Consider the following 24837-nt stretch of genomic DNA (forward strand, 5'->3'; position numbering starts at 1 on the left):
TTGATCAATTTTGGTTAACACGGTCAATGTAAACTAACTACAATATAAATTCGGTTTACAGTTTTGGCAAGCAACCTCAGAGAGACCCGTAACCAGACAGCCTGGCAATGCTGCACTCAAATTCCTGACTCACAGAGATGATACAGTGTTTCTGTCACTACATCCTGGGGAAGTTCATTATGCAGCAATAAATAACTGATACATTTCTTCACCATTACAGTTCTAGCACCTAGCACAGTACTTATTACAGTTACCAATGAATGAATGAATGAATGAGGCATTTGAAATAACACCTAGCACCTAAGCTATTATAACTGTGTTCATTTTCCCAAACTATTCTCGTGATCTATCCAAATTATAATAAATTTTGAGAAACTAACAGATACCATTTGTGCCTAACTGGATTAACTGTCTTAAAATGATTAAAAACTCTTTTTTAAAAGTTCAAGGCATAGTTAAAATTTTTATGATTAAATGATGCAAAACCATTTTCATTACATTAACATTAGTATAAAAACAATATCATCTGTAAAAAGTCATCTTCTAATGTTATTGTTAATTCAGTTGAACAAAATATAGCACCACAATGGAATCTTCACACTGAAGGTTGATTATAGTAACATGAATAAATCACAGGAAAATGATGGGAAAATTAACATCTGTCATCCTAAAGAAAGAAAAACTAGAAAGCAGTCTTACAAGTGAAAGAAAGTAATATCTAAATTCCTGGCATTGCTCTAGGTACTGTGCATATTTCATCTCATTTAACCCTTACAACAATTCTAAAACAAAGGGCATTATTTCCATTTTGTCCTCTTAAGTAGACACAGTTAACAAGTAATGGAGCTAGTATTTAATGCGAGGAATATCTGATTTCAAAATCTGCAAACATTCCATTATTCACCTCAAGGCCACTTGTTAAAGTATTTTGGGGAGTTTGTAAAATCTCAAGGCTCACATTCTTGAAACTCATTTCCCTAGAAGGTGCCTCTTGATTAGTATGTCTGAAGAAAAGTACACATATGCAAAACTAAGACTATTCAAAACCAAACTAATTCTGTGCTCCTCTAAATCTTCCCCATTTGTGAATTACTGCTTAAGTTGTAGAGCATTAAGAAGTCTACTTCCTTTTAACTTATGTAATGAGAACTACTTAATTCATTAAATAGATGTGTTTTTTTTAATAATTCATAAATTTAAAATCCTATAAACTTTTAACAAAAATAACACGTGATAATTCATAAGCAACATTACTGAAAACATGATTATTTTATGGTATCTGTACAATATGAACATAACTGCTAAAACAATTTTTTAAACTATTGTGTTGACTTTAGCGCTTACTTGCTGAACTCAACTTCTAGTTTAAAATAACAACAGTATAAATGTTTTCATTTAAATAAGCAAATATTAAAAAATGGAAATAGAACAAACACAATGACACCTGTTCCTTTTCAAAGCCATACTAAAATGACAGTATAGGGGCGCCTGGGTGGCGCAGTCGGTTAAGCGTCCAACTTCAGCCAGGTCACGATCTCGCGGTCCGGGAGTTCGAGCCCCGCGTCAGGCTCTGGGCTGATGGCTCAGAGCCTGGAGCCTGTTTCCGATTCTGTGTCTCCCTCTCTCTCTGCCCCCCCCCCCCCCCCCCGCTCATGCTCTGTCTCTCTCTGTCCCAAAAATAAATAAACGTTGAAAAAAAAAATTTAATAAAAAAAAAAAAAGAAAAAAAAATAAAATGACAGTATAAAACTTGTAAAAAAAAAAAAAGAATAAATATATCAGTGTGAAGGTAAATGGAAAAGAAGTGATAAATTCTGAGAGCTGGAAATAACATAACCAAGTAATAATGATTTAGGAGATTCGAGAAACTAACCCATAAATAAATATGTAAGAGTGTCCAAGAATTACTGGACATGAAAGAGTCAAAAAAGAGTAAATTAATGAAATACTATACAGAGGAAAAAATTAACTATTATTAATATACTCAAAGAGATATTCACAACCATAAAACTGTAATTATACTACTTTTTAAAAAAATTCACAAAATGAAAAGAGGGCATAGGAAGTTCTATCTTATTTAGACAGCAAATTTTAATCAAATATGGGTACCACTTCTACTCAAAATATCTCCAAATTAGTGTCCTGCGTTTAAATTTCTTTGAATTACAAAGATTGTACTATTCTAGATGTCAGTTTCTCTGCTGCTTTTCTTGCATTATAAAGCATATAATGTTTTTAATATAAATAGAAGGATTCTTAACATACTGAGGAAATGTGTCAATCTTCCTTACTCAGTTTAGTCAATTGGTTAAGATTGGCTTGATTTACTTGCAGAATTCACATTTGATAACAGAATTTAGTTTTTAAGATATCTAAAAATGATCACACACATCTTTCTGGATTGGTAGAAAAATACTTAAAACTCTTCCATGTCATACACTAAGCAGTTGAGCCAGGTTCTAGACTCAATGTCCATGGTTCAATGGTGGTTCTTGCTCTGTAGGTATCCAATGGTTCATTTGCTTGTCATTCCAGATGGAATGATGGCACTATAAGAAAGCCAACTGGGAGTAGCAAAGTGAAAAAAATGTGAATGTGTCTGGCCATAAATCATAAATCGGTGCTACTAAGCAACAGCTGCATTTGCAACGTATACGAAATGACAATTCACTCAACTCTCTATTTTGACTGAAATCTTACCGACATCTATAATCTGAACTGGAACATTTTAATAGTTTTTAATAGATACAGTTGTTTAGCATTCATATACCACTCGTTTCTGAAAATACAATGACTACATGTCCTCAGAGGGCAGGGGGAGTGGATACTGAACTAACATGGCACTTTAGATCCAATCCACAAATAAAATACTGTTCTGTTAGTGGACTTTAAGTTAAAGGATTCTGTTTCTTTCAACAGAAGTCTGCTTCAGTTCTTAGACATACCTCCCAGAATTATAGCAATGTCAGCTGTTAAGTGAATTCAGGCATAGATAGGTCAAATGACTTGCTCAGGATAACAGAATAATTACATTTTTAATTAGATTTGGGCACATATGTGGCTAACTCTCAATCACTATTACAAAATGAAAAGACATATCAAAACTTAGTTTATTGTAACTACTTCATTGGGTAGTAGGTTTCTAGTACATGTTTTTCTAAACATTTGATTTTCAGGCTCTTGCTTTTTTAACTACCATTAATTTCTGAAGAGGGTTCATCCAAGAGTAATTGTTAATAAGGTCATGTTATCACTTAAAAACCCTGTAACAAAAACCTGGTGTTAGAAAAATGAAGAATGGTTTCACAGTAATGTTCCTGGAGGATACCAAAGTAAATAAAATAGGCGATAAAGGAATGTTTATAATTTTATATTGTCAAAAGAAAAGGAACATTAAATATTGTCTTCTAAAGGGTTACAAATGTACTTCTCAAAGTGTGGCACAAAAACTTCTGAGAATCCCAGAATCTTTCAGAATTCATGAAGTCAAAATTATTTTCATAACAACACTACTTCATTTGCCTTTTCCACTGTGTTGACATTTGTACTAACTGTGCAAATGCAACAGTTGGTAAGACTTGGTGCGTTATGTCAAATTAATGAAATTGGACCAAACCACGCTACCTGCAGTTAAAAAAAAGAGGCAGCTTCACTTGCTCTTGATAATTCAGTAAAAGTTACTAGTAGTATTAAATACTGACCCTTAAACATGCATAAAGCATTTTTACTGCATACCAAAATATGATGGCTGTGTTGAAGTAAAGCACTTGTATATGTGTTAGAGGTGCAAGCTAAGTTTGCTGCTTTTTTCATGTGCTTTTTCTTAAAAGAATAACTGACGGGCACCTGGGTGGCTCAGTTGGTTGAGCACCAACGTCAGCCCTGGTCATGATCTCTTGGTTCGTGGATTTGAGCCCCGTGTTGGGCTCTGTGCTGACAGCTCAGAGCCTAGAGCCTGCTGCAGATTCTGTGTGTCCCTCTCTCTCTGCTCCTCCCCCATTCATGCTCTGTCTCTTGCTGTCTCTCAAAAATGAACGTTAAAATTTTTTAAATTTTTTTTAATTTTTTTTTTCAACGTTTATTTATTTTTGGGACAGAGAGAGACAGAGCATGAGCGGGGGAGGGGCAGAGAGAGAGGCAAACACAGAATCGGAAACAGGCTCCAGGCTCTGAGCCATCAGCCCAGAGCCTGACGCGGGGCTCGAACTCCCGGACCGCGAGATCGTGACCTGGCTGAAGTCGGACGCTTAACCGACTGCGCCACCCAGGCGCCCCTAAAATTTTTTTTAAAAAAGAAAGAATGACAGATAAACTATTCTTATTCAGACTTGGGCATACAGCAGGTATTTTCTGAAAATAATAACTGAATGAACCTATTGTGTTTATGTATATATATATGTATACATGTGTATATACATATATATGCATATAAACTGAAAGTATTTGTTGCCAATGATAAAAGTTGACCTCCCAAGCAAAGATCAAAATTTTGGAAAACCTGAATCTGCCACCAATACTTAAAAGATATTTGTCCAGAATATAAATTAATTTACAACAAATGAGCCAAAAATATACAATGGGGAAAGGACAGTTTCTTCAATTAATGACGCTGGGAAAACTGAACAGCCACATGCATAAGAATGCATAAGAATGCATAACTAGTACTATCTCACACCATACACAAAAAAGCAACTGAAAATGGATTAAAGACCCGAATGTAAGACCTGAAACCTTAAAATTTCTAGAAGAAAACACAGGTGGTAAGTTCCATGACATCAGTCTTAGCAATGTATTTGTGGATCTGTTTCCAAAGGCAAAGGAAACAAAAGCAAAATTAAATAAGACTACCTCCAACTAAAAAGTTTCTGCACAGTGGAGGAAGCCATCAATAAAATGAAAACACAACTTGCGAATGAGATATTTGCAAATGATGTATCTGATAAGGGATTAATATTCAAAATGTATAAAGAATACATACCATTCAACACCAAAAAAGCAAACAACCCAATTAAAAAATGAGCAGAGGATATGAATAAATATTTTTGCAAAAAGACATATAGATGGCTAACAGACACATAAAAAGTTGATCAACTTCACTAACCGTAAGGGAAATGCAAACTGAAACCACAATGAAATATCACCTCACATCTGTTAGAATGGCTAGTGTCCAAAAGACAAAAAATAACAAGTGTTGGCAAGCATACAGAAAAAGGGGAACCCCTGTATACTGTCGGTGAAAATGTCAATTGGTGCAACACTGTGGAAAACAGTACAGAGATTCCACAAAAAATTAAAAGTAGAAGTACCATATGATCCATCAATTCTGAGTATTTATGTGAAGAACAGGAAAACGCTAATCCGAAAAGAATTATGCTCACTGCAGCCTTATTTACAATAGCCCAGATGTGGAAACAACCTAAATGTCCACTGATGGATAAATGGATAAAGAAGATATGGTATATATATATATACACACACACATACACAATGGAGTATTACTCAGCCATTAAAAAGAATGAGATCTTGCCATTTATGACAACAAGAAAGGACATAGAGGGTAATATGCTAAGTGAAATAAGCCAGACAGAGAAGACAAATACCATATGATTGCACATGTGGAATCGAAAAAATAAAACAAACCAACAAAACAGAAGCAGACTCAAATACAGAGAACTGGTGGTTGCCAGGTTGGTGGGGGAAAAAATGACTGAAAATAGGTGAAAAGGTATTTAAAACTTCCAGTTATAAAATAAATAAGTCACAAATGAAAAGTACCACATACAGAATACAGTCATTAAGATTGTAATGATTTATGTGACACATGGTACCTATACTTAACATGGTGAGCACTGAATAATGTATAGAACTGTTGAATCATTATGTTGTACATCTGAAACTAATAACACTGTATGTCAACTATACTTCATTTTTTAAAAAAAATGTGGTATGTATGTGTATACACACACACACACACACACACACACACACACACACAGGATTACTACTCAGGTATAAAAGAGAAGAAAAATTTTGCCATTTGCAACATGTATGGACCCTGAGGGTATTATGCTAAGTGAAATAAGTCAGGTGGGGAAAGATAAATACCATATGATTTTACTTACATGTGAAATGTAAAAACAAAACAAAACAAAACAAAACAAAACAAAAACTCATAGATACAAAGAACAAACTGGCAGTTACCAGAGAGGAAGAGGGTTGGGTGGTGGGTAAAATAGGTGAAGGGGCTCAAATGTATAGTGATGGATGAAACTAGACTCGTGGTGATGATCACTTTGTAATGTATACAAATATTAAATTATAATGTACACTTGAAACATATAATATTATATACCGATTTGATCTCAATATGTTTTTTCTCATGAGATCAGGGGTGATATTTAAAAAATGGGATATTGTTTGGATAGTACATAGGGAAATACATAAACATTTGGAAGGTTTACATAATTTCCAAATGACCAATGCCTGATGTTATAATACCATGCACAGGTAAAAGATTCATTCAAAGAACAAGGGAAAAAACCAAAAAGTCAAACATGCGCGCGCGCACACACACACACACACATCCAGACAGTAAGTGAATGAATGCATGCATGCAAAGTGTAATACAGACCAATGTATTTAAATGCAACAAAGTATGAAAAGTTCACTAATTAACTTACTTCACTGATACAATTACTAGTTGTCAACTTTTAGTATATTATCAAAAATACCCACAATCATCTGAAAAAGCTATTAAAACAAACCTCCCTTTTTCCAATTATATATGTGTGTCATATACTTCCAAAAACATATCATAAGAGACCAACAGAAAGAGAATTCAGCTGTGGTTTAATAAAGTCAGACATTAAAGAGGTTTGCAAAAATGTAAAACAACGTTCCTCCAAGAATTTTTCAGAATACAAACTAATGCGTATTTTTCATAACACATTTATGTTAACATAAAATGGGTTGTACTACTGCTGTTTTAATTAGGTAATCTCTCCACCCAACAAGGGGCTCAGACTCATAACAATGAGACCAAGAGTGGCATGCCCAAGTGCCCCTACTGTTATTATTTTAAACAAGTTAATTTGTAAACGTATTTCAAATTTTAATTGCTAACATAGAAAATATTGATAGATATAATCTAACAATTTTCAAGACACATGAAGGACTTGTGTCTATAGATTATACTTTAAAGTTTCCTTAATACCTAAAAAGTAGTATTTATACCTCAACTGAAAAGACACATTATTGTATGACTTCTACAGTTGAATTAAATATGAAAATTTATACCTGATAATAAAAAATAAATTACACTTTCCTTCTTGATATGATGATGCTTCTAAATTAAAGTTAGGGTGTTTTTTTTTTTTTTAATGTTTTTGCTCTTTTAGATGCCTTAATTCTAAAACCAACAAAAGGAGAAAAATATACTAGGACACTTACTAGTAATACTCTAGAATGGGTTGGCAAATGACTGCCCACAAGCCAAATCAGATCTGCACTTTGTTTTTGGTAAAGTTTTATTGGAATGCAGCCACATTCATTAGTTTAAGTATTATGTGGCTGCTTTCATACTACCTTGCCAAACTAAACAAGAAGTCTAGCTTGGGTCCTGCTATTAACTAATATGATCAAGGGCAAGTCATAAATTCACTATCATTTATAAAATGCACAGATGCATTCGCTGATTTCTAAAATCCTTTCTATCTCTAAAAGTATCTAAGATTTAAGTGATTTAGAAACATATGCTCAATGTTTCTCTTTCCAATTTTCAAAGATCCCTTAATCTTGCCCTGAATCTATTCCCCACTATCCAACAGTTATTTTTCCAAATTAGGAAGATGCTTTATTACCATTTACATCTCCTATTTTTTGTTTCTTGTTGTTTCTCCACCACTAAAATCTCTCTTTTACTCTTCTAGCAAGGACTGCACACAACGTTAAGAGCTCAATTTCACACCTTTCGGGAACCTTCTCTGGTGACTCTAGCTCATAGTAATCAAAACCAGTGAGTTGTTTGAGAAGAGAAGTAGAGTGGTCAGTATTTACAGCAGACTGGAAATGGTTGAAAGGGACACAGAGACACTAGAGTCCTGGAGATATGCTAGAGAACAAACGTGGCTGCCAGGCCTCAGGAAGTGCTGCCCCAGAGGCCATGAGGACAGATGGACAAGAGTCAGCAACTTTTTACAAGTCAGAATTATCATGACCATGATAAAAGACTAAGAAAGGAACTAGACTGAGAATAAACATGATTTCAATGTGACATATGCTAATTTTAAGCTGGTGAAGAAAAGAACACAGAAGTAGCAAGGTGTTCCAGAAGTGGTTCAAAATAATGAGAACTAGTGTGAGAAGTCACACAAGAAACATAGATCTAGAATAATCTGAATCATAAATTTTAGAAATTGAAGGCCCTTGAGCTTCACTGACCCTATCATTTTGAGGTAGGTAAGTACTTGCTTTCAGTTCATAGATCAGCTGACAGCCAAAGAACTGTGACTCCCAAATCACTAGCTAAAACTTTTTTTGAAAAGGAACCAGAATTTAGTTCTCCACTTTCTATTTAGAAATGTTTGAAGTTATAAGACTGTATGAACTCTCCAAGATTCAGAGCAGAACCCACAAATAAAAAGTCCACAGTCATGTCTGTTTGAACTGTAATGTTTTTAAAGAAAAGAAGGAGAAATGGATTAGCTTCCAACAGTTGTGGCAGGAAGAGTAGTTCGTGGGACATTTACTCCCATCATTTCCATCAACCTTTCCTCCATAGCACCCCAACCAATATATACTCAAATTACAAAATGTGCACTTGCTGTGAAAATGCAACTTTAAAGCAATCCCTAGGACCACTCCTTATGGTAGTACAAGCAGGACACATTATAATGTAGACTGTACCCCCAAAGGCTGTGCAGTGGATAAACTACACAGACCCCCATCCAATCAGCAACCCCCTCTCATTTGGGCATTCCCAACTTCCAATGACTGCTAATACTCATAGTCTGGAATACCTCACAGAAAAATCTAGACTTCCCATACATCTCTTAATTAGAAGATCTGATTACAGTAACTTTTTTTTTCCCCCACATGAGAGTAAGTGTTTCCTTTGGACAGGGATCTGATTAGTTATTACTTGTGTCCCTACTTGGCCCATTCATTTCTTCGCATCACTTACAAGCCTCTTGAGGGGAATCTGCAACCCTAAAACAGATAGGAGAAGTCTAAGGCCTCACGTTTAGAAAATACTTAAAGCCATGAAAAGAAAGAAACCAGCAAAGGGACCAAGAAAGAAGAATCACAGAAAAGTACAGTACTACTGCAGAAATCAAGGAAGACAATTTCAGTCAGCAAAAGCAGACACCAGAATTTAGCAAGGACATTAATGACAGCCTCTGAGAGAAGATTCAGTAATGTGTAGAACCCATTCCATAACGGATGAATTCAAGAAGGACTGGAGAAAGGGAAAATGGCAATAACGACAAAAAAGAAATGGATATTCCGGGTAAAAAAGTTTATGAGATAGTTATTTTTTAATTGAAAATATCCACATATACTTGAATGGAAAACAGTAATACGAGGAGGAAATTGGGAAAAGTCTCAAGAAGATAGGAACAATGAAGTTTCAGCAGAGTGAATGGCTTTAGAAAGTAATTTTTTAGAATCAAGAAATTAATTGCCTGCCTTATTATATTCTTGGTTATTACAAATTTGAATAGATTATCTTTAGAGAAAATAATGATGAAATAAAAAGATACAACAAATTGCCTATATTCTGAACTTGATACAAAGATGATAAGAGGCAAAGAAATCAGGTAAGTCATTTCTCAATTTTCATTTCTGGTTGAGTAATCTAAGATAGTAATCAAGGAAGGTAGGAGATAACATCACAATTGGAAATCAAGATTTCTCTTCAATAAACCTACATAATTCTTACAAAACTAGTTGACCACATAATTCTTATAAAACTAGTTGACCACATATACAAATTACATCAGGAAAAAGTCTACACTAAATATTAGTGCTTCACATCCTAGTTTAACCAGGCAATGATTTATCATTATAGCTCTGTAAGTACTGCTTTCTACCTATCTATATGCCATGGATAATTTAAGTACTATGAAGGACATTTAAATTTTTTCTTTTAAAAACATCTAGTTGAAAATGCTTTGCTCAGAAATCAGACCACTGCACATTTATTCTTGTGGAACTGTTAGTTTCTTAGCATTTTTTATTCAGTGCCCTAATTATTCAAGGTAAACAAGACATGTTTCTACTTTACAAATTATGCTTATGATCATCCTCACTGCCTAAGAACTATTTCTTAATCCAAAAGAAGTATTACTACTGCATGGCTTCTCAAGTTGAACAAAAAAATAAAATTTACACCAGAAAGTAAGAAAAATAAAAGTACATTTCCTACTTAATAAAAGGGAAGACTACTCTAAAGCCAAAATAAAGGGAAAGAAGATGCCATGACAGTTGTTAGTCTTACTCCAGAAATAAGGTAAGTACTATGATTTTTATATTTTTATTTATTTATTTTGAGAGAGAAAGAGCGTGCACAAGCAGGGGAGGAACAGAGAGAGAAGTCCAAGTAGGCTCCGTGCTGTAAGAAAGAGCCCAACGCAGGTCTTGAACTAAAGAATTGTGAGCCGAAATCAAGAGTCAGAAGCTTAACCAACTGAGCCACCCAGGTGCCCCTTTATTATGATTTTAATGTAGTTCATTCAAACTTTTTCTAATAAACCAGAGGAAAAATATTCACAGATGATTGACTTCTTATACTTCAGTGAATTTGCCATTAAGGTCTCTGAAACTTATCTAGTACAAATGTTTGCTCTTATTTTCTGTAAGTCTATGTTATCTCATAAAACTATAAGGTCTGACCACATATTCAAGGCACTATGTTAAAGCTTTAGACAAAATAAATAGGATCTCTACCCTTTCATATGTATGAATACATATAATCACTCCTTAACGGCTAAGACAGATCCAAGATGAAGTTCACTGTGAGAAGATCTTTATGGTACTGTATTAAATATAACACAGGGCAATCTCTTAAATATAAGAATCACCTAGAAAGCTCATCAAACGTAGCAGGACTTCAGGTGCCTGGTGGCTCAGTTGGTCAAGCATCTGACTTCAGTTCAGGTCATGATCTCACAGTTTGTGAATCTGAGTGCATGCCAAGCTCTGTGCTGACAGCTCAGAGCCTGGAGCCTGTTTTGGATTCTGTGTCTCCCTCTCTCCCTGCCCCTCCCCTGCTAGCACTCTGTCTCTGTCCCTGTCTCTCTCTCTAAAAAATAAATAAAACATGGAAAAAAAAAACTCCAAGCATACCAGGACTGAAACAAACCTGGGGTGGGGATGTTAATTTTTATTTACTTTCATCTGTTGTTTTCCATGCAATAACTGAAATTAGGATGAGGACAATAAAGCAGCTGAGTGCTTATTATGTTGACTGCCACATCCATACAAAGGATGTACTTTTATCCTGATTTTAAAATATGAATAAAAAAGGCACAAATAGGTTACATAGCTTTGTCAAGGGTTACATAATGGCTATGCTGCCATTAAGTGATAGTGCACAGACTGTCTAATTCAAGTTCTTACCTGCCATGCTACTCTAGCTAACAAAAGATTATTGTGAAGGCCTGGATTTCTCCCAGGAGGAGGTGAATTTTCATGAAGTGATGCAAGAGTTTGGGTAACTATGAGGCACCCAGTAGCCAGATGAGAGGGTCTCTCAGGTAAAGGAAGTAAAAAGACTGTTACCATTTTATCTCCCTCCAAATTTTACCAGGATCCTTGTTGGTATTTCTCTTCTTTCTTAAAGACCAAGGGAGCTGTTTCTCACTTTGAAGAAAATAAGGCCAGAAACAAAAAGTAGAATGGGTATGCATGCCTGCACACAACCACACACACAAAAATATACCTCTATATATTACCCACGTTGTTTCACAAAGAGGACACTATAACACCCAAAAAAATAATAAAAGTCCCTTAAATAATATAAATTTATAAATATGAAAACCTTACTAACACTGCCAATTTCTTCTTATTTGCCTGATAACAAATATTGGGGAACCATTTCCCTAGAAGTGGTAATCTGTGGATATGGCTATTTTTCAAGTTAACCTCATTAATAGTATGTTGCTTGTATATATTCTCTGCATTTTAGTTAGCCTGAGTATACAGCAAGATTTTTTTAAAGCATGAATATTAAAATCGTAGAGAAAAATCCTATTATAAAAAGAGGGATTTCTTGTTTTGTTTATATACTTTTTGAGCAGTTGATTTTAACACTATAATAAGCATTTTAAATGTCTTTTCACATTGTTCTGTAACTTTATACTAAGAGGTTTAAAAAGGCAGAATCAACCAGTAATTTGTAAGTCTATGTATACTGCACAAAGGCTTCCAGCCTAGAGAGTAAGTGAGGGCTCAAGTTCAAGCCCTGTATGCAGGACTGCATCACTTAGGAAAGACATCTTTTCCTAACTCACAAAGGCCTCCCAACTGGCACCTCTTTCAAGGACCATTTGTATCTAGTCAGTAAAAAGTATTAGAGAGGCTAGCAGCAGCCCTTGAAGCAAATAACATTTTTTAAACACAAGAAAAGACTAAAATTTGAAATATTTAAAACTCAGTGGAAATATGTTATCCCTAATCACATTTTATCCGAGATTTTAAATTCTAACTCCCAACTACGACAATCCTTTGCTTTGCTGTTCAAATAGACACTGGAATCATCTGGGAACCTGTGAGAAATGCATTTTCTTAGGCCCCACATTACACCTACTAAAAAGAAAGTCTGCCTTTTTAACAAGATCTCCAGGTGATTCTTACATGCATTCCAGTCTGAGAAACAGTGACCTAGACTAGTAGAGACAGCAAGCCTTGGGCTCCACGTGGCCTGGATAGCTTCAGGAAATAACCCATAATCTAATTTAAGTGCTCCCACATTTACTGTACTGACCTATTAGATACAAGTGGCTGCTACTTTGTAGTCACCAATCTTAACTCTATGAGAGAGTAAATACATATTTGGGTTTTGTGGTGACAAATACTTCCTTCCTATGCATATATTCTAAAACCAACCAGTCTTTCATACTTGGGGCGACTGGATGGCTCAGCTGGTTTTGAGTGTCCAACTTCAGCTCAGGTCACGATCTCATGATTCGTGAGATCAAGCCCCACATCGGGCTTGTTGCCGTCAGTGCAGAGCCTGCTTTGAATGCTCTGTCCCCTGCCCCGCTCTGCGCCTCCCCCACCCGTGATCTCTCAAAAATGAATAAACATTTTTTAAAAAGTTTAAAGAATGTTTTTTATATTCACTTGTTACTGAACTCAAGTTTTCCTTTAGAAAGGTTTCAAATGAGTCCTCTTTAGTTTATTCTGAATACACTCATACACACACACACATCACAAGAGAAATTAACAGTCTATCAATCAACTTTACCCAAAAGTGTAACAGCATTTTAAGGAAAAATTTTATTACATAAAGGAAAACCACTTTTACACAAGGTTTATATTCCTAAAATGGAATATAAAACAACCTATTACAATTTGATAATGAAAGGCTGTAATTGTAATGTTATTGGCAGGTGTCGTTTCTTTTAGTCTCCTGAGTTTAACTAAATATTAAGAAATACTTGGACATTTTAAAACTAAATAGCAAGCATTTGAAATACCACAGGGGTGCCAGGGTGGCTCAACTGATTAAGCTTCCAACTCTTGATTGTGCCTCGGGTAATGATCTCATGGTCTGTGGGTTTGAGCCCCGCACTGGGCTCTGGGCTGACAGCATGGAGCCTGCCTGGGATTCTCTCTCCCTCTCTCTCTCTGCCCCTGCCCCACTTGCGCTCTCTCTCAAAAATAAGTAAGTAAACCATAAAAAAAAATAAAATAAAATACCAGTATTCAGCTAATGTGTCTATTTAAAAAATAATCAAAAACTGGGGCGCCTGGGTGGCGCAGTCGGTTAAGCGTCCGACTTCAGCCAGGTCACGATCTCGCGGTCCGTGAGTTCGAGCCCCGCGTCAGGCTCTGGGCTGATGGCTCAGAGCCTGGAGCCTGTTTCCGATTCTGTGTCTCCCTCTCTCTCTGCCCCTCCCCCATTCATGCTCTGTCTCTCTCTGTCCCCAAAAATAAATAAACGTCGAAAAAATAAATAAATAAAAAATAAAAAATAAAAAAGATCTTTTAAGTATGGGGTCTAAAAATGCACCCTCTTTTATCATTTACTACAATACCTCTTTATTATAGTATAATATACATGCAATGCTAGATTAGTTTCAGGTGTACAACCTAGTGATTCAACAATGCTTTACATTACTCAAAGTTTACCACAATAAGTGTAGTTACTATCTGTCATATAATGTTAATACAATTTTATTGACTACACTCCCTATGCTGTTCTTTTCATCTCTATGATTTCTTTATTTTGTAACTGAAAGTCTGTACCCCTTAATCTTCTTTATCTATATCACTGATCGTCCTCACCCACCTCCCCACAGGCAACCACCAGTTTGTTTTCTGTATTTATAACTCTGTTTGCTTTCTTTTGTTGTTGTTGTTCATTTGTTGTGGTTGTTATTTTTAGATTCCACATAGAAGTACAATTATATAGTATTTGTCTTTCTCTGTCTGACTCTTTTCACTAAGCATAATGAATACCTCTAGGTCCAACCATGTTGTTGCAACTGACAAAATTTCATTCATTTTCATAGCTTAGTTTGTGTCTACATGCATGCATTCATATACATACACACTACAACTTCTTTATCCATTCACCTACCAATGAACACTTGGGTGCTTCCATATCTTGGCTATTGTAAACAAAGCTACAGTAAAGAGAGGGGTACATTCTTCTTTTTGAAATAGTGTTTTCATTTTCTTTGGGTTTTCATTTTCCTTGAAATAGTGTTTTCATTTCTTTGGGTAAATTCCATTAGTGGAATTACTGGATCATATGGTATTCATATTTTTACTTTTTGAACAAACTCCACAATGGTTGTACTAATTTACCTTCCCACCAACAGTGTACAAGGTTGCCTTTTCTCCACATCCTCGCCAACACTTTTACTTGTCTTTTGGATACTAGCCATTCTAACGTGTAAGGTGAGATCTCTGTGGCTTTGACTTGCATTTCCCTGATGATGAGTGATGTTGAGCACCTTTTCATATGTCTGTTGGCCATCTGTACATCTTCTTTGGGAAATATCTATTCAAGTCTTCTGCCAATTTTTAAATCAGATTATTTGTTTTGTCTGATATTCAGTTGCAGGAATTCTTCATATATTTTGGATATTAATCCCTTATTGGATATACCTTTTGCAAATACCTTCTCCCATTCCCTAGGTTGCTTTTTTTATGTTGATGTATAAAACTTTTTTTCAACAGTTTATTTTCGCTTTTGTTTCCCTTGTCTGAGGATACATATCCATAAATATGTTGCTAAGGCTGATGTCCAAGAGATTACTACCTGTTTTCTTCTAGGAGTTTTATGGTTTCAGTTCTCACATTAAGGTCTCTAATCCACTTTGGGTTTATTTTTGTGTATGGTGTAAGAAAGTGATCCAGTTTCATTCTTTTGCATGTAGCTGTCCAGTTTTCCCAACACCATTTATTGACAAGACTTTCTTTTCCCATTGTCTATTCTTGCCTCCTTTTTGGAGACTGACAATATACAGATGGCTTTATTTCTGGCCCTCTACCCTCTTTCATTGATCTGTGTGTCTATTTTTATCTAAGTACCATACTGTTTTGATTACTATAGCTTTGTAGTATATATGTCTTGACATCTGGGATCGTGATACCTCTAGCTTCTTTCTTAAGATTGTTTTGGGTATTCAAGGTCTTCTGTGGTTCCATACAAATTTTAGGACTATTTGTTCTAGTTCTGTGAAATGCTATTGGCATTTTGATAGAGACTGTTGAATCTGTAGACCCCTTTTGGTAGTATGGACATTTTGTATTAATTCTTCCAATCGATAAACATGGTCTACCTTCCCATTTGTCTGTGTCATCTTCAATTTCTTTCACCAACGTCTTGTTTTCAGAATATGGGTCTTTCACCGCCTTGGATGAATTTATTCCTAGGTATTTTATTCTTTTCAGTGCAACTGTCAATGGGACTCTTTTCTTAACTTCTCTTTCTACTATTTCATTATTAGTGTATAGAAATGCAAATGATTTCTATATATGTAAAAGCTTGGTTTGTAAGCATAATTCATTCTGGAAACATGCTTCTAACCCAAAGCACTCATATATAACAAAACAAATTTCAACCACCACTGGCTCAGCTGTGATCTTGTGACATTTGGTGTCACATACTACTTATACTGTAAGACATGACTCATTTATCAATTTATTAGAAATGTGTGCTTGTCTTGCAGAACACTCAAAGAACAAGTTACTGTTTTTTACTGTATTAATTTTGTATACTGCACCTTTGCTGAACTTATCAGTTCTGACAGTTTCTTGATGGAGTCTTTAGGATATTCTATATATGTACAGTATCATGTCATCTGCAAAAAGAGTGACAGTTTTACTTCTTCCTCACCAATCCAGATGCCTTTTATGTCTTAATTCTTCTAATCCATGAGCATGGTATATCTTTCCATTTGTGTCACCTTCAACTTCTTTTATCAATGTCTCATAGTTTCCAGAGTAAAGGTCTTTCACCTCCTTGATTAAGTTTATTCCTAGGTACTTCATTCTTTTTGGTGCAACTGTAAATGATATTTTTTTAATACATTTTTTAATTGAAGTATAGTTGACACACATTACATAGTTTCAGGTGTGTTAACACAGTGATTCAACAAGTCTATACATTATGCTACGTTCACAAGAATAGCTACCATCAGTCACCATACAACACTATTATGCCATTGACTATATTTCCTAAGCTGTACCTTTTATGCCCATGACGTAGTCATTAAGCGGAAGCCTTTATCTCCCACTCTCCTTCACCCGTTTTGCCCATTCTCCTACCCTTTCCCCTCTGGCAACCATCAGATTGGTCTCTGTATTTATGGGTCTATTTCCGCTTTTTATTTATTCATTTGTTTTGTTCAATGGAATTGTTTTCTTCATTTTTCTTTCTGCTACTTCATTATCAGTGCATAGAAATGTGACAAATTTTTATATATGAATTTTGTATCCATGGTATGGTATTTTAAAGTGACATTTTTCATAGTTTTTCTTCCTGATTTGCTTTTGTTATTTCTTAATTATACAACTGGAAATTTATATCTACCAATGGCAGTGTATCAAACGGCTTTTTGCTCAGGGAAGTTTTCTTTTGACACTATAAGGTATGTGTGCCAGGAATGTTAGCCAAAGAACCAAGCCTTCCTTGTGTGAGGAAGGTGCTGAGTTAACATCACTGTTAGTTTTTCTTCTTTCCAACCTTACACTTTAAAATATTAACAAGCAGAGGCACCTGGGTGGCACAGGCAGTTAAGCATCTGACTTAAGGTCAGGTCATGATCTCACAGTTCGTGGGTTCAAGCCCCACACTGGGCTCTGTGCTGACAGCTCAGAGCCTGGCGCCTGCTTCAGATTCTGTGTCTCCCTCTTTCACTGCCCCTTGCCTACTCATTCTCCCTCTCTCTCAAAAATAAGTAAACATTAAGAAATTTAGGGGAAAAAAACATTACAAGCATGCTTTTAGAGAAAAAAATATATCCTTATATACTCCTTATCTTGGTCTTCAGGCTGCTCTAACAAATACCACAAACTGGATAGTTTATTAACAACAGAAATTTAACTTTCACAGTTCTGGAGACCAAGAAGTTCAAGATGTAGGCACCAGGATGGTGGTGTTCTGGTGAATGCTCTCTTCCTAGGTCATTACTAGAACCTCACAGAGCCGCCATGGTGTTCTCCCCAGGTGGAAGGGGTTAGGAAGATCTGTGAGGTCTCTTTTATAAAAATATTAATCCCATTCATGAGGGCTCTATCCTCATTACCTAAGCACCTCCTAAAAGCCTTATCGCCTAATACCTTGTATCAGGCATTAGGATTTCAACATATAAATGGGGAGGGTAAAGAAACAAACATTCAGACCCATGACTGACCATGTTACCCTTCTACCCCCATGTATTAACTCTCATTATCCCCATTCCAATTATTTTAGAGCAAATATGAGATACATACTGAAATATTTACAGATGAAATTATGTATCTTCAAAACACAAATAGTCCCCTATTAAACATACCCAAAGTATCATCCACTCTCTTACACACACACAAATGACTAATAATCTCTTAATACAATCAAATATCCAGTCAGTACAAAGATTCTTTACTGAAGCGCTGGGAGAGAATGAAATTACTTTATACTATTTTAGCAAAATTTCTTGATTAAACTATCCAAAATTTTATAAGCACAAATAAGGCCAATAACAGATTAGTTACATCGTTAAAGTTACATATAGTTCATTAAAATTAGTTACTACTCTTTTATTAAAAAAAATGGTCTCTTTCTTTGAATAATATAAATTTTATGTAGTTCTTACCCAAATTCTAACTCCCTGAACATAGTTAATTAAGTCTAGAGTAGAAACATTAAGCCTGATAGCTATTTTAGCTTATTTTTTGAGTAGGCTCCACACCCAATGTGGGGCTTGAATTCATGATCCCAAGATCAAGAGTCAAGTGAGTGGTCTACTGGCTGAGCCAGACAGGCACCCGGATGGCTATTTTTTTTTTTAAATAGGTAAATCAGATCAAATTTGACCACATGTATTGTTTGGATTGTTTTTAAAATTTTTTTCCTACATGGGACTGAAAAGGAAGAAACTGTTGTTAATTCAGGTTGTACCTGAATTACAATCAACTAGTCACAAAATGAGTTTATCCCTAACACCACTCTAAGTAGGAAAAGCCCTACATTATACAGAACCCTTCTTATCTGTGTTAAGGTTCCAAATTGCAAAGATCCTAAGGCAGTGATTCTCAAACTCAGCTTGCATGAGAATTACCAGGAGGGCCTGTTAGAAGACTGCTGACTCCACTTCCAAAGTTTCTGTTTTAGTTACATTTGTAACAAGTTACCAAGTGACAATGCTGCTGGTCTGGAGACCACACTTTGACACTCACAGACCTAAATTTTTGAAAGCCTGCAAATTTGCATGATTTGGCATATGCTTTTAATCCTCACATAACAGGAAAGAACATGGGTTTTGGAATAAGATGGAGGTGGATTCGAGTCTCAGCTCTTCCCCCTTCCTAGTTACAAATTTTGGGAGTAAGTGACCATTTTCAAAGCCTGAGTTTCCTAAGTTCCAATTTTTCTAGTAAGAAAAAAACTTTTTATTGGTTGCCCTAGGGGTAATTTGGAACATCACCTATCTATCTGCACTGAGGAGTGAGTGTCGAAGGGTGACATTTATTAACTTCTCTTTGCATAACAGTTTTAACAAGAAAAATCAGCCTGTCCTAGCTGTCCCAAAAAGTATGAAGCTATCTCTGGACTCCCTTGGCTTCTAATATTCAATCTGATGAAACATGAACTTCAGCCCTCTCCAAGTTCTGCCTTTTCTGATATACTTATATCACTATTTTACAGCTCCTCCACATTCTTACTTATCTTGGCCTGAATCTTTTCTCTACAAATTAACCTAGCCCATTACCAAGTTAATTCACTGCTGCAATTTTTTTATCATGGTTCCTACAAATGATAATGTAATATGTGTTTAGTATAATAAGTTGAACCCAGTTAATTTCACATTCCTTACTTGTGAAAGTATACTGACTGTACTTTTTAACTTCACTTTAAATCAATTTTGTTCACATATAAAGATATAATTTTTATCCTGAAAGAAGATAAAACTCTAGATTTCACACCGTAGAATACTAGTCTTGGGTTAATCAAATACAGTGTTACTGTCGAACATTCAAAGCGAATTTTATTTACAATTTAGATAAAGTGAACCCAAATTGCTAGAGTATTATCTCCCAAAAGAGCCTATAAATTTATCAGCTATCAACATGAGATTTATTTATTTATTTATTTATTTATTTATTTATTTATTTATTTATTTATATTTTAGGGAGGGGAGAAGAGACAGAGAGAGACAGAGAGGGAGGGAGGAAGGCAGAGGGAGAGAGAATGAATCTTGAGCAGTCTCCATGCATGCAGCCTGATGCAGCGGTCAATCTCACAACTCTTGAGATCATGACCTGAGCCCAAATCAAGAATCAGATGCTCAACCAACTGAGCCACCCAAGGGCCTCCAACATGAGAATTATATTTATATGTGTTTGCTTTGTTTATATTAAATATATGGTGGGCTGGGGCGCCTGGGTGGCGCAGTCGATTGAGCGTCCGACTTCAGCCAGGTCACGATCTCGCGGTCCGTGAGTTCGAGCCCCGCGTCAGGCTCTGGGCTGATGGCTCAGAGCCTGGAGCCTGTTTCCGATTCTGTGTCTCCCTCTCTCTCTGCCCCTCCCCCGTTCATGCTCTGTCTCTCTCTGTCCCAAAAATAAATAAAAAAAAAATTGAAAAAAAAAAATTGAAAAAAAAAAATAAATATATGGTGGGAGTCAAAGAAAATTGCTCACAACAGTACAGAAGCTGATACGTAATAACATTAGAAGGTAAGTCTGTGTCATTGTGTCATTAGACTAATGGTTTTACATACTTACTAATTCATTACATTGAACATTCATCTTCTAACATCTACACACGGATGACAGAAGGACCTAGATGAAAGCTCACAAAATGCAATGTAATAAAAAAATTTCTCAGAAGGACCAAAAATGATACTATTTTTTTTTTCATTCACTGCAATGTAGTCATTTATATAGGACAACAGAAATTAAATACAGCTTAAGGGAAAGGGCTGAGCTTTGGAATAAGATGGAGACGGGTTCAAGCCTCAGCTCTTCTTCCTTGCCAGTCATACAACTTGGAGAACAAGTGGCAAAATCCCGAACCTGAGATTCATTTGCAAAATTTAAATAATTCCCCCAATCTTGTGAATCATCTGGAGAATGAATTAAAATTACATCCAAAGTTATCCGTGGTACAAAGAAATTACTCAGTAAATAGCAGCTAATATTTACTTCATGAAAAAACAATGAAGCTACTTTTGAAAATTTGGCCTATATTTCTTCAATAAAAATAATTTAAACTATCTATACTTCAAAGATTTCTAAGGGATTTAGCAGATATCTAATGTTACCCCTAATGGAATTTTCAGAAACAGAGTTTTCTATTCACAAGATTTTCTGGTTATTCTTATCATTAAAAATATAGAAAATTTAAGAAAATAGATGTTATTTCCTTATACATGTTTATTTTTATCAATGTTAGATCACAATTGTAATAATTGTAAAGACAAGATGGACACAGGAAGATATAGTTATTAGTATATCAAGAAAAAATATTCCTATAAGTAGATGTACCTAAATATGGATATATAGGTATACTTAAACATAAGTAGATATAAGTAAAGTAACTATGAAAACTTAAAAATCATTCTTCTAAACACAAATATAAACTTTTAATTAAAGTTTTAATTTTAACTTTCACAATACAAATATATATACTTTCTGCATTTTATATACCCCCCATAAAAACTGTTTCTGAGTTAATGTATAAATAGCACGTGTAGAAGATAAAATATATTTCTCCATTTAGGCTCTACCAACAGCTCTACCAACAGTCATCATTATAATCTCTGCCTACCCATGAGTGACTGATTCCTCAAGCTCTGGGTCTGGCAAGCCATTTACCCAAGCCACAGCCAATTAGAATAGAACTCCACATCCCAAGGAAAGGCAACCCTCTAAAGGTTGAAGGGAAGAGAAACTGGGGGTCTCAGTGATAACTGGTGTAAGAACTCTGCTTTCTGGTCACCCCAGACTGAATGGTCACTGACCAACTTGACCCACTATGGGAATTCTGAATGTGAAGTAAGAGAGAAGGTAACATGAATAAAAAAAAGAGCAGATTCAGTAAACACAGAAAAGGACAGTAGGAAGCAAACATAGAAAAGTGGAGTTTCCAATATTCCCTACTGTATTCAACAAATATTCACTGAGCCCAAGCAGTGGGTTACATGTCAAACATGTGTTAGGACAATTATGGCAAGTGCCACTAAAAGAAGGCACCATTTCTGAGTGAATAAGACAAATGGGTAACCAGGGCTGCTCTTAGGTCTATAAGAGGCTTTCTAAGTAAACAACCTGAACACTTTCAACTTCCAAATACAGAAAGGAAAAAAAAAGTTCAAAATGTGAATTAAGATCAAAGAGGGGCACACATGGGTAGCTCAGTTGGTTAAGCATCCAACTTCAGCTCAGGTCATGATCTCTTGGTTCGTGGATTCGAGCCCCGTGTTGGGCTCTGTGCTGACAGCTCAGGGCCTGGAGCCTGCTTCAGATTCTGTGTCTCCCTCTCTCTCTGCCCCTCCCCAGCTCACGCTTTCTCTCACAAACAAACATTTAGAAAAAAAATTTTTTTTAAGGATCAAAGAGATTGCACGTTCATGCCTAGTCCCGTTCAAAATCCCTCAAAACTTCCCACTTAAAACTGAGACCAATGTGATTCTGACCCATATCAGGTCTTCACTGTAAGGGTAAGGGGGGCTATGGTATATGTACAACATTTATACTTCTCAAAGAATATTAGCACTATCAAAAATCTCCCCATAACGAAATACCTTCAGGGTGCAATTCTGAACACCAGAAAGAGCTGCAAATGACAGGGTTAATCAAAACACATCCCACAACTGTTAAGGGACTTAAACACGGGGACTGCATTGGCAAAATTTTAAAATAGGTTATGACAGGTTATTTATCTTTGGTACCCATTGCCCACCTTTGCTACAAGCTCCATCCTATCCCACTGTGTTCTCTTCTCTATCAAAGCCTTCTAAGAAAAGAGACTGGTATCAGTGATTTGAATCCTAATGTGGCAATAAGTCAAACATGTATCTTTCCCACACTTATTTGCATTTATGGCCTTCTAATAGGTGAGTGAAAGGCACTGCTGACTATAACTGATTTTAAGCATCAGGGAATGAGTGTTAACAGAGGTATCCAAGAGAAAAGGGTAAGTGTTTCCTTAAATTACCCCTCAACTACTGAACGGAATCTGTCACTTTATTACCTGAAAATTAAAGACAGTATAATTTTTTTAAATGATAGTCGTTTTAAAACCATGTTTATAACAGAAAACAAGTTAAAAAGTGTGCTCCTACCCTTTAAAAACTTACACAATGACTCAAAGTAGATGTAAAGTCCAATAATACTAAAAATTGACAATTTAGTATAGTGAATGATTTATGATCCAAAAAAAACACAAAATGAGTATATGAATAGGTTTTTAAATAAACTATCAGCAAGTCGTAGATCATATCTAATACTGCTGTGCTTGGTTCTATACAGCCAGAGTCTTGGCAATTTAGGTTTTAAGAGTACATTTAAACAAAATTCACTGCTGAATTCTGCCACAAATCAATTCTTTTTATTCTAAATTAGCTTCCAATTTCATAAATTAATACTGATCATGTGATTACTATTTACTATTTATTGTAGTTCAACAACTGCTCAGTATCTTTTGGAAGCTACATCTAGGAAACATATATTTAATTCAATTCAACAAATGTTTCTGTGTACTTACAACACGTCTTAGACATATTTTACATTAAAATAAAGCTACAATGACAGCTAAATAGCCCTGTTTATTATAAGCTTCCATTTACTTGCACTTAAAACTCTTCAAAATAACTTCTCTTTGATCTGGAATATTTTTACTCTCATTCTCATCCATAAGATTACAGTTAAGGTTGAGTAAGTTCTCTAGTATCACATATTCAGGGACTTATCAAATGTTTAAAAGTTGTATGATCTTACAATAAGGACCTGTTAGGGGCCATTGTACCTTAAAAATGAAAGAAATTGCTTTTTTCCCTAAACTAAAAATATATTTAATTTTGGGGATTCAAACTAGTCATGATGCTGTACTAAGTTTCTAATTGCTTAGAAATCTTAAGCAACATGAGAAATTGAATACATATTATTTCTCATACATGTATATAAATGATTATGTGTTAACATACAAGGCATCTAAGTACACTTTAATGCATGTTTCTTTTGGAAAACTGCTCTCTGAAATACAGTTAGTCTTTCCCAGGAGAAACTGTTCCATACAATTTGCAAACTTTTCCACTCAGTTATTTTGTTACTTTAATTCTGAATAACATCTGACTAAAATTTGAATATTCACTGCAAGTTTTATTAGCTCAACAGCTTTAGAAAACATACTAAAAAGCTAGGTGTCACACCACGTGAAGCAGAAAATTCAGTGCAAATACTTTATGCAACACAATTTAGAAATGGACTGTTTTTGTTATGCCCACTTCTCATAATATTTTGAAAATCAGTCCTCAATGTATAATTAATGGCTGTTATCCTTAATAGAGAATCTCCAGCACATCAAAATAGCACTTTGAATGAGGTCAAAATCTTTGCTGTTTTGGTCCTAACCACAGAGCCCTGAGTGACCCACACATGGTAGGCATTCACTTAACATTTGGTGAATGTATCTAATTAAACTCTATGGCCCTGGTTAAAGTTAATAGCAGAATCAGAATCACAACTCCTTACTTTAGGACTCTTTCTTATGTATCATTTATTAACTTTTCATGATTATATTTTTAAAAAGCAATGAGGAAAAGGATTACTTCTTCATTTTTTAAAAATGTTTATTTTAGAGAGACAGAGTGCAAGCAAGGGAGGGGCAGAGAGAGAGGTAGACACAGAATCTGAAGTAGGCTCCAAGCTCCGAGCTGTCAGCACAGAGCCCAATGC

The 24837-nt window shown here is 35.4% G+C and overlaps 1 protein-coding gene and 1 long non-coding RNA gene across 6 annotated transcripts in view; both read right to left on the minus strand.

The window, feature by feature from the left end:
* The window catches only part of UBE2E2 (ubiquitin conjugating enzyme E2 E2), a 386977-nt gene that overhangs the window by 288736 nt on the left and 73404 nt on the right, over window positions 1-24837 (minus strand). The window lies entirely within an intron of this gene.
* The window catches only part of LOC147577126 (uncharacterized), an 85062-nt gene that overhangs the window by 1583 nt on the left and 58642 nt on the right, over window positions 1-24837 (minus strand). The gene's annotated exons all lie outside the window — the stretch shown is intronic.

The sequence above is a fragment of the Puma concolor genome, chromosome C2, assembly GCF_028749965.1.
Source record: "Puma concolor isolate L17-30 chromosome C2, mPumCon1.1.hap2, whole genome shotgun sequence".
Lineage (NCBI taxonomy): Eukaryota > Metazoa > Chordata > Mammalia > Carnivora > Felidae > Puma > Puma concolor.